Here is a 9,754-nt window from a genome sequence, read left to right as displayed (position 1 = left end):
CTATTTATATAGACTTAAAAAAACAACTTTCTTATAGTTTTCTTTAATACTGTTTTGTTTAAAATAATTACTTTTTAAGAAAATTAAAAATATTTATTAGTTGATGTCTTGATGATGATAAATTGTAAACTTAAAAATGAATTTACTAAATTGCTAAAGTAGTGTTTTTTTTAACATACGCGTATTTTTTTATACATATATTAATTTGACACAGATGTTGTAGTGTATTCTATTTTAATTCTTCAAGTTTAATTAATGTGCTATACTTAGATATGGATTTTGCTAATGGAATTTGTGAATACCTGAAGAACACAATGGAAATACAAGCAACAACGAGATTAAAATCACCAATTTCATCCTTGTGGATGCACGTTTCTATGAAACGTTAATTGAAGGGACTGAAATTCTTTAAAATAAGCAATGGAATGTAAGATGAAATAACAAAAATGAAAATGCTTATTTTGTGATGAATGTGGAGAAGATGACTTTTATGGTGACATCTATCTCCAATTTATGGTCTCTTTTCATTTAACCTTTTTTTTTACTTGCACTTTCTTTTTGTCCTTTACACTTTCCATTCAACATAATCATTAATTTGGAAAAATTTGCTATATTAACATCTTAAATATAAAATCTAAGAACATCTATTAAGATTTTGAAAGTTGAATAGTATCTTTTTTCAAAAAAGGTTCTTAGCAAATTTGTCCACTTTTCGCGGGTTCTATAAATATTTAAAAAAGTTTTAAAATTTAGAATATATGTAAATTTTAGTCGAATAGTCTATCATTTAAAAAATAAGAATAAATAGAATATTTTTTTTATCAATAAAAATATTTTATTTGTTTACTTTATAACATTAAAAGTTAGAGTGACATAAGTTATATTAATAGTGATGCCATGTCATAGTGAGGTACAATTAAGAAAATCTATACATTAATAAACATCATAAATTAATAAATTTTACTAGTAGTGACCTGAGAAAATGTAAAGTACAACATACTTCAATAAAATAATGAGACAATGAAATTTTCAAATTTTTGTGTAAATATATATTCCTAATATAAAGGTAAACTAATAATTTTGTATATAAATTTTATACAAAATATAATAAATATTTTTTATATTTTTATGTCTACAGTAAATTTTATTTTAAGTTTTGTTTTATATTTCTAAATATATCGATATTATTTGAGAAAAAGACTAAGATAGCACCAAACCAAGTTTATGTTCCCAAAGTAGCACTCAAGGCTCAAAGTCACAAAAATAGGTTTCATTAAAGAGGTAAATATACACTTATACCCCTTGGGTTAATTAATCCAAACCTTAGGGTTTAGAGTTAAGGGGGTAGGATTTTGGAATTAGGGTTTAAAATTTTATAAAAAATAAATACTAAAATAAAAATAAAAATTTTAAAAACAGTTTCAAAAAGTATTTTTAAATTATAAAAATTAAATTAAAAAAAAAATTTCGAAAAAAAAATTCAAAAAAAAATTATAAAAATTTTGAATCTGAAAAATATAATCTGAAACTATAAAATTTTTTTTTTTTATTTTATTTTATTTATTTTTATTTTATTTATTTTAATTATTTTTGTTTGTTTATTTATTTTAAACCAAAGGTATTAGGGATATTTTACCCTTTAATGAATGTCATTTTTGTGACTTTCTCCTTCTAGTGCTATTTTTGTGACACAAACTTCAAAAGGTGCGATTATTGACAATTGCCCATATTATTTTCATTGTACACTTAAAAATATTTAGGTTTACTATGTTAACACAATATAATCGAATACAAATAATATAAGACCACAGCTCTTATTTTTATCATTATTATGTTCCAATATTTATTTCAAATGATCTACACTTTAAACATGTAAGCTCCATCTATTAATAATGATCTAGTTTTGTATTAAAAAGAAGATATTGTATCCATAAAATTTAACCAATACATTTACCGTAAAATCAAGTATTCTTCATAATCTTGCATAAATCATATTTTAAAATATATAAAATCTAAAAAAAATCTGTAAATTAATAACTCTATAAACTAGGAAAATATCAAAATTTCAATAATATTAATGTTACAGTTTTTATTGTATAGAAAACAAATAGTTTTTTAAAAAAATTAGCAACAATGACTTATCTAAACATAAATAACATACAAATATGAAGTATAAAAAAAAAACTTCTTTAAACTAGCATCAGACATCTAGTTATTAATTTTTAGATAAAGGCATTTACATTTAAAGGTATTCAAAATATTAGTATATTGCAGATACTGTAAGTTTAATTCACTACAAAAAAATAGTTATATTGTGACCAAATTATTTGTCACAATAAAACACAATTCGTCACAATAAAAATATTGTGACATATTTGTGACAATTTCATTGTGGTTACAATACGGTCGTCACAAATTTTGTTGGTAACAAAAACCGTTACAATGTTACGACCATTACATATAGTAACTATTCAGTCACAAATAGCAACCATATATAAAAGTAATAAAAATGTTACAATTACCAACTACAATTAACGTAACAAAGTTGTCATATTTTGTGACTATCACAACGTGCTAATTCCGTCTCTGATTACCACTGAAATATAGTCTCTAACCGTCACAAACTAATACTAGTTAAGAATCATCACTTATCCATCTTCATTTGCGACTCTTTTAGTTGCTTTAATTTTGTAATACTTTATAACTAATATATAGTCACAGATTCAAATTAAATTTGTTATACCCCATCTATAAACTTTTGACTTAATTAGTTAACAATTTGTCATCACGATTAATTCAGAATTCACTAAACTATTGCTTTATTTTTATAGTTAATATTTGTAATAATAGTGAAAGAATACAAAAGTAACTAAGATTTGAAACTAAATTAATATAAACAATTTTAAAAGAATATTATAATATCGACAAAAAATTATAATATATGCTACTACATTCAGCTTCCGGTACTGGGCTGCGGTCGAGAGAAAACAGTTAGGGTTTCCTGAATTTTTATCTTCGGTTGATTCTTGCACAGGAATCGAAAGTTATGGCGGCTAAGGCATACAAACTCTTGCAATGACACAACTCCATGATGTGTTCTCGATTGGTGTCCATCTCAAAACAATGGCTCTAATATTCTCTGCCTCTGTCTGACCTCCAGCTGATTGCCCAGTTCTTTCAAGATCGATCTCTTCCTCTCCTTATTAAAAACCCAACCGCGAGACACACATACCACCACAACACCAGAAACGAGGGTGGTGCTCACGGAAACGCACATCTCTCACTTTTTTCTATCTCTCATTCTCTCTAAGGTGGTGGCTGCGGCTATTCTCTTGGAGTATATAGATAGATATATATATATATATATATATGCACACACGTGTCCTCATTATTGATTATTAGGGTTATAAACTTATAGGTAATGGGCTGTAATTAGTTTTGAGTTTGGCTTAATGGATCGATCATACATAGCATCATTTATTTTCAATATGTTTCAGCTTTGAAGATATTATTTTCTAGCTCTTTTCATTTTGACATATGACCGATATCTAATAAGAAAAGTATATGCTGTTCATATCATTTTAAACACACATCTAAAAAATAGTGACATCTAAAATACATAGTAAATATAACCATATTTTAAATTAGTATGAAATGAAGCAAGTTTAAAAATATTGAAGTATATAAAAATATATACATATCAAGTAAAAAGAATCAAAACTATATTTTTTTTAATCACTGACTTTATAAAAATATAATTAAATCAATTTAGAAATGTTTATGTAAAAGGAACATAAAAAACATTTGTAAATCGATTTAATAATATGACGGATTTGTTATATTGTTCTGTTACATTTTATTACTATTTCTTTTGTCATCATATTGTCACATAGTGAGACTATATGTATTCCATCACAGGTTCGTAACTGATTTGCGACGATGTGTATTGTCATAATATTGTCACAATTGTTACGACTGTTAGTTTTGTCTCAATTTTGTCACTGGCTGTGACAAAAGTAGATACGATTTAAAATCGTAAGAATACTGCGACGAAAAAGCTACTCATTTGTGACACAAAAACAGAGTAAAAGTCAGATTTCTGCTTCAACGGATAGAACCATGAAAACCTTGTGTGATGATCAATGAAGATAACATAGAATTTAAACCTTTGATTAGAAACCACAGGGCTTGGACCCCATAAATCACAATGTATGCGTTCCAAAGGACGTGAAGAAACAAAATCTGACGCAACAAAGGAAAGTTTACAGCTTTTACCAAAATGGCATGAATCACAAACAGTCTTGGAACTAGCCTTATTGAAAATGATTGCCTAATTTCTAGATAGAAGTAGAAGAATATCCGAATTCGCATGACCAAGCCTCTGGTGCCAGACCTTCTCACAAGCAGCTTGCTGACGCGTAGAGTAGTAGGCCTGAAACTGGATATTCTTCAAGACGTAAAGATCTTTATGCCTGCGACCTTGAGTTATCAACTGCTTTGTCACCTTGTCCTTAACCATAACAGATTGATGATCAAATGTTATTTCACACGGAAAATCTGAGGTAAGCTTAGATACAGAAAGTAAGGACTTAGTTATTGCTGGACAGACAAGCACATCAGCTAACGGTAATATACCTTGTGGTGTGTGCAGTGGAACAGACCCGATGTGAGTGATGGGACGATAATCACCGTTGCCAACTATAACGTTGCCAAGATAAGGTTGAGAAGACTGCAACTGTGAACCATCATTAGTGATGTGAGCTGAAGCAGCGGAGTCTGGATACCACTCCTGACCATTGAACTGACTGTGATCAGAGAGCTTCATCGTTGTTAACGCAGTGTGAAGGTTGTCAGGTGTCTGAAACTGCTGATCAAAACGATTGTAACACTTATCTGCCGTGTGACCAAAGCGACCACAAATCTGACAAGTGATTCTTGGTCTAGAGTTGTTCCCAGAGAACTGTTGATGAAAACCTCTGCCTCTGGTAGAATAGGAGCCTGAACCACGACCACGGGATCCTATGCTACTGTATGAACCACCACGGCCTCTGCTAGAGTAACCTCTGCCTGTGTGAAAGGCCAGATGAGGTGTTGGCGCTGTGGACTCAGTGTAAATCTTCAACTTGTCATCAAAGTTGACAAGTTTAAAAACAGCTTCTTCAAAGCGAGCATCAGGAAAAGAGTCCATAGAGTGCTCAATAACAGTGGAGATTGATTCATACTCACGACCCAAACCATTTAAAGCAGCATAAATCATCTCTTGTTCAGACACAGGACAGCCAATAGAGTCAAGTTGATCACAAACACCTTTGACTTCATTAAGATACACAGACATAGTTTTATCCTTTTTCATCATACCTTGAAGCTTTCTCTGAAGATCTAGTTTGCGGGTCGCTGAAACTCGATTGTATTTCTGGCCAAGACTGAACCAGACCTCTTGAGCTGATGTAAGGCCATAAACCGAACGAAGAGCCTCTTCTGTCAACGAACCAAAGAGCCACGCCATGACAAGCTGGTCGGAGCGAATCCATCGTACGAACTCAGGGTTTGCCTCCTCTGTTACAACTTCACCATTTCTGACTTGAACTGTTGGTGACGGACGAGGAGATGACCCATTGATGAATCCTAGCAGGGACTGACTTGAGAGGAAAGACTCGAACTGTGTTTTCCACAAAAGATAGTTTGTGGCGGAAAGCTTCAACGTCACGCACTGAATGATACTCAGAGATGGCGCGGTGATCGCCTCCGGTATGTCAGCCATGGCTCAAGATCTACTTGCTGTGCTCTGATACCATGTGAAACACAAGATTTTGGAGATAGAAATAACTTTACTGAAAGAGATTTATCTTATTCAACTACCTGACAAAGATACAACGTAGTCTCCTATTTATACAAAGCTCTCATCCTTATCTCTAGTATGCCCTAACACATGATTGGAGCACATCGAATCTATTGGTAGTGACAATATGATGAGCTGGATTGGAGACCGTTGCAGTCAAGCCGTGCACTCTCCTATCTCGTGTACCGTTAACACACACGTCTTGACTGACTGTATTGTGTTTTGTCGCAGTATGGTGATGGGCTTCGCGTGACACTTTGTTGGGCTGAACATGAGCTAGTGTAATGGGCTCAGACTGTCTATTAACAATAACGTATTTAAAAAGTAACAAATTTGTGACAAATAATTTTTGTATCAAAATTTCGTCACAATAAGATCATTTTCTTGTAGTTAAACTATTATGCATTTTTTTATATAAAAATAACTGTTGTTTCTTATACCCTTCTCTATCTCTTGCTTATTATATCCTTTTTGCTTAGCAAACACTAAACCATCCTCTCAGTTGCTCTGTCAAACTGTCAAAGCGTTCTTCTCAACATTTTTCTCTATTGATTTCGTGAGTAGAAGTTTTGGATTTTGTCCTTTCTTTATTTTTGTAAGAAGTATTAAATCTGAGACTTCTTATAGTTTTGAAAATATAATTTCCCTTTTCTATTCAAATGACATGCATTTTTATGCATGTATAGTTGGATCAACCGATTTTTTTTTCATTTTTCTTAATACTTATCAGAGACACCATTATTATTATAACAAAGTTTAAAAATTTTTAAAAACTAATTTAAAGTGTTTACTATGAAAATGCTAGTTATATTACATCAACAATATGATGTTTACAATACTTACAGTTTAAAACTATTGAGAATTGTAGATGTCCAAGATGCTGTATCCACAAAATTATATCTACAAAATATGTTTTAGATAAGCATACTAGATTGTTTAAGAAAAAAGAATAAGCATACTAGATATTTACCTTTTTCTTCTTTTAACTGTTCCCTTTTCTGCTCTCAATGATTAAGCGAATCAGTTTAACCCAAAAAGAAAAAAAATGACCCCTTAAAAAATAAATGAAGATTTTTTTTTTGAATATTAATTAAACTAAGAAATACTGAAAGGAACATAATCAGAGGGTAAAAGAGGGTCAACTTCTGAGTCTCGCTCCTTCATTGGACTCCGCTCTTCTCCCTCTGCAAGTACACAAACATACAGAGGTCTTATAGTAAGGCATTACCATTTACCACAAAGGCTAACACAACTTGAAATCCTATTCTTTAAGATTATAAGACCGTAAGAGAAGAAGTAACGCACTTGGGTTTTCGGAGATGACCATAAGGCGCCGTTGTAATATAGAAGCTACGAAGACGAAGATTGAGCACATACCAAACATGATTGTGATCGGAAACACATCAACCTGCACAACCACAAGATTTTTTATAGTAAAAAAGAAACAAAAAGATTTATGTGAAGAAGAAGAAGACCGGACTTATTCTTACGTTGTACAAGATGATGCAGACAGCCAATTATGTACAGAGAGAGTTTAACAGAATCTTGAAAAAAAAACTTCAAGAGAGTACTTTCCTACCATTAGAGGAATCATATGAGCCATGAATGTTGTAGATTCAGGAGAAGGAGCATATTGAGAAACGTGCGATGGATACAGAAGAAGCAGAGGTTTGATTGCTGTTGAATCCGACGACGAAGATGAAAATAATCGTCAAAAAAGTATCACCGTAAAGGGAGAAATCAAGAGACGAAGCGACACCGTGAATAGAAGCCGTTAAATTTCCGTAACTCTGCTATCAAAGCAGTCTTAGCTTAATGGTAGCGCGTGACTTTTGCCCACACCCGGTGATCTTTTGTCTTTTTGAGCAAAAAAAAAGCTCTGCTTAAACACTCTGCAGGATCAGTCGTACCGGTTTGGTTATGTAGGTAAACTGGTCAAACCGGTAATTTAGCATTCCGAATACTGGATTTTCCTGGTTCAATGCTATTTTAGCTTCGATTCAGATCAATAACAGATTGTTTACGATTTTGTAAATACATCAGAAAAAAACCTGCTTGTTGAATTTCTATCTTTGAAAATATATTATTTGTTTAATGACGATAAGTCTCTTAATAAATTTATATTTAGACAGTCTAGTCATGGATTACTATGACATAATTGCTATTACAATTAATGATAAGACTGATCCATTATTACATATATTTCTCCTTTACTGTAAAATATCATTTATTGGTGGATGCGGTGGTGGCGGCGGTGGAGGATCAGTGGGCGACGCGTGAGGAGGTCGTGGACTTCTGGGAGGGGGAGGTAATAAGTATCCATAGTCCATCAGGTTGTCAACAACCTGCATTACATATTTTGCACCACCATTAGTTTTAAATTTTTTTTATAGATTTATATAAACCACGACAGTTTTGGACTGATATATTTAGCAAACATTAAAGATAATTCGAAAATAGTGTCATTTCATGGTAAAGAGAAAATATAATCTAGAAGAAAAAAAAACACCATAATCGTTTTCTAGTTTGACCAAATTTAGTCGCAGCTTAATATTATTTTTATTATCATAAGTTGACAAAAAATAAGACTGAACATGTAATTCTGTTGCTTACCTTGTCTGATGAATGTTGGCTGACTTGAGTAACTTCATCGTCCTTTTCAAATCCTACGAAAAAGCAGATGCAAATGCAAATATATATATATATATATATGTACATGTATATATTTTTATTTTTGTTAATATAATCAAAGGTGTATATTAGTATTTCTACTGAAATCAAATATATTATTAAAATTTTGAAATCCGTATAAACTACACCAGAACTTGGGTAAATGGTTACAACTATTTATATAGACTTAAAAACAACTTTCTTATAGTTTTCATAAATGCTGTTTGATTTAAAATAATTATTTTTTAAGAAAAATGAAATATATTTATTAGTTGATGTCTTGATGATGATACATTGTAAACTTAAAAATGAATTTACTAAATTGCTAAAATGCTAAACCATTGTTTTTCTTAACATACGCGAATTTTTTTAATACATATATTAATTTGAAACAGATGTTGTAGTGTATTCTATTTTAATTCTTAAAGTTTAATTAATGTGTTATACTTAGAGATGGATTTTGATAACGTAATTTGTGAATACCTGAAGAACACAATGGAAATACAAGCAACAACGAGATGAAAATCACCAACTTCATCCTTGTGGATGCACGTTTTTATGAAACGTTAATTGAAGGGACTGAAATTCTCTTAAAATAAGCAATGGGATGTAAGATGAAATAACAAAAATTAAAATGCTTATTTTGTGATGAATATGGAGAAGATGACTTCTATGGTGACATCTATCTCCAATTTATAGTCTCTTTGCATTTAACTTTTTTTTTTACTTTCACTTTCTTTTTGTCCTTTACACTTTCCATTCAACATAATTATTAATTTGGAGAGATTTGCTATATTAACATCTTAAATATAAAATCTAAGAAAATTTATTAAGATTTTAAAAGCTGAATAGTGTTTTTTTTTTCAAAAAGGTTTTTAGTAAATTTGTCCACTTTTTGCGGTCTCTATAAATATTTAATAAACTTTTAAATTTTAGAATATATGTAAATTTTAGTCGGATAGTCTACCATTAAGAAAATAAGAATAAATATAAAAACAAATTCTATCAATAAAAATGAAAATGCTTATTTTGTGATGATTGTGGAGAAGATGACTTCGATGGTGACATCTATCTCCAATTTATAGTCTCTTTGCATTTAACTTTTTTTTACATGCACTTTCTTTTTGTCATTTACACTTTCCATTCAACGTAATTATTAATTTGGAGAGAGTTTCTATATTAACATCTTAAATATAAAATCTAAGAACATTTATTAAGATTTTGAAAGTTGAATATTGTTTTTTT

At 30.7% G+C, this 9,754-nt stretch overlaps 1 long non-coding RNA gene across 1 annotated transcript; it reads right to left on the bottom strand.

Annotated features, from left to right (window-relative positions):
* Window positions 1-7,902: 7,902 nt before the first annotated feature.
* LOC106351638 lies at window positions 7,903-9,612 on the bottom strand. Its single transcript, XR_007340339.1, has 2 exons — window positions 8,453-9,612; window positions 7,903-8,184 (listed from the first exon to the last, which is right to left on the bottom strand). It is a non-coding gene; the product is annotated as an uncharacterized LOC106351638 (long non-coding RNA).
* Between the last annotated feature and the right edge of the window lie 142 nt (window positions 9,613-9,754).

The sequence above is a fragment of the Brassica napus genome, chromosome A6 (assembly GCF_020379485.1).
Source record: "Brassica napus cultivar Da-Ae chromosome A6, Da-Ae, whole genome shotgun sequence".
Lineage (NCBI taxonomy): Eukaryota > Viridiplantae > Streptophyta > Magnoliopsida > Brassicales > Brassicaceae > Brassica > Brassica napus.
Note: the sequence above shows the minus strand (reverse complement) of the source record. Positions and strands in the feature narration are given on the sequence as shown.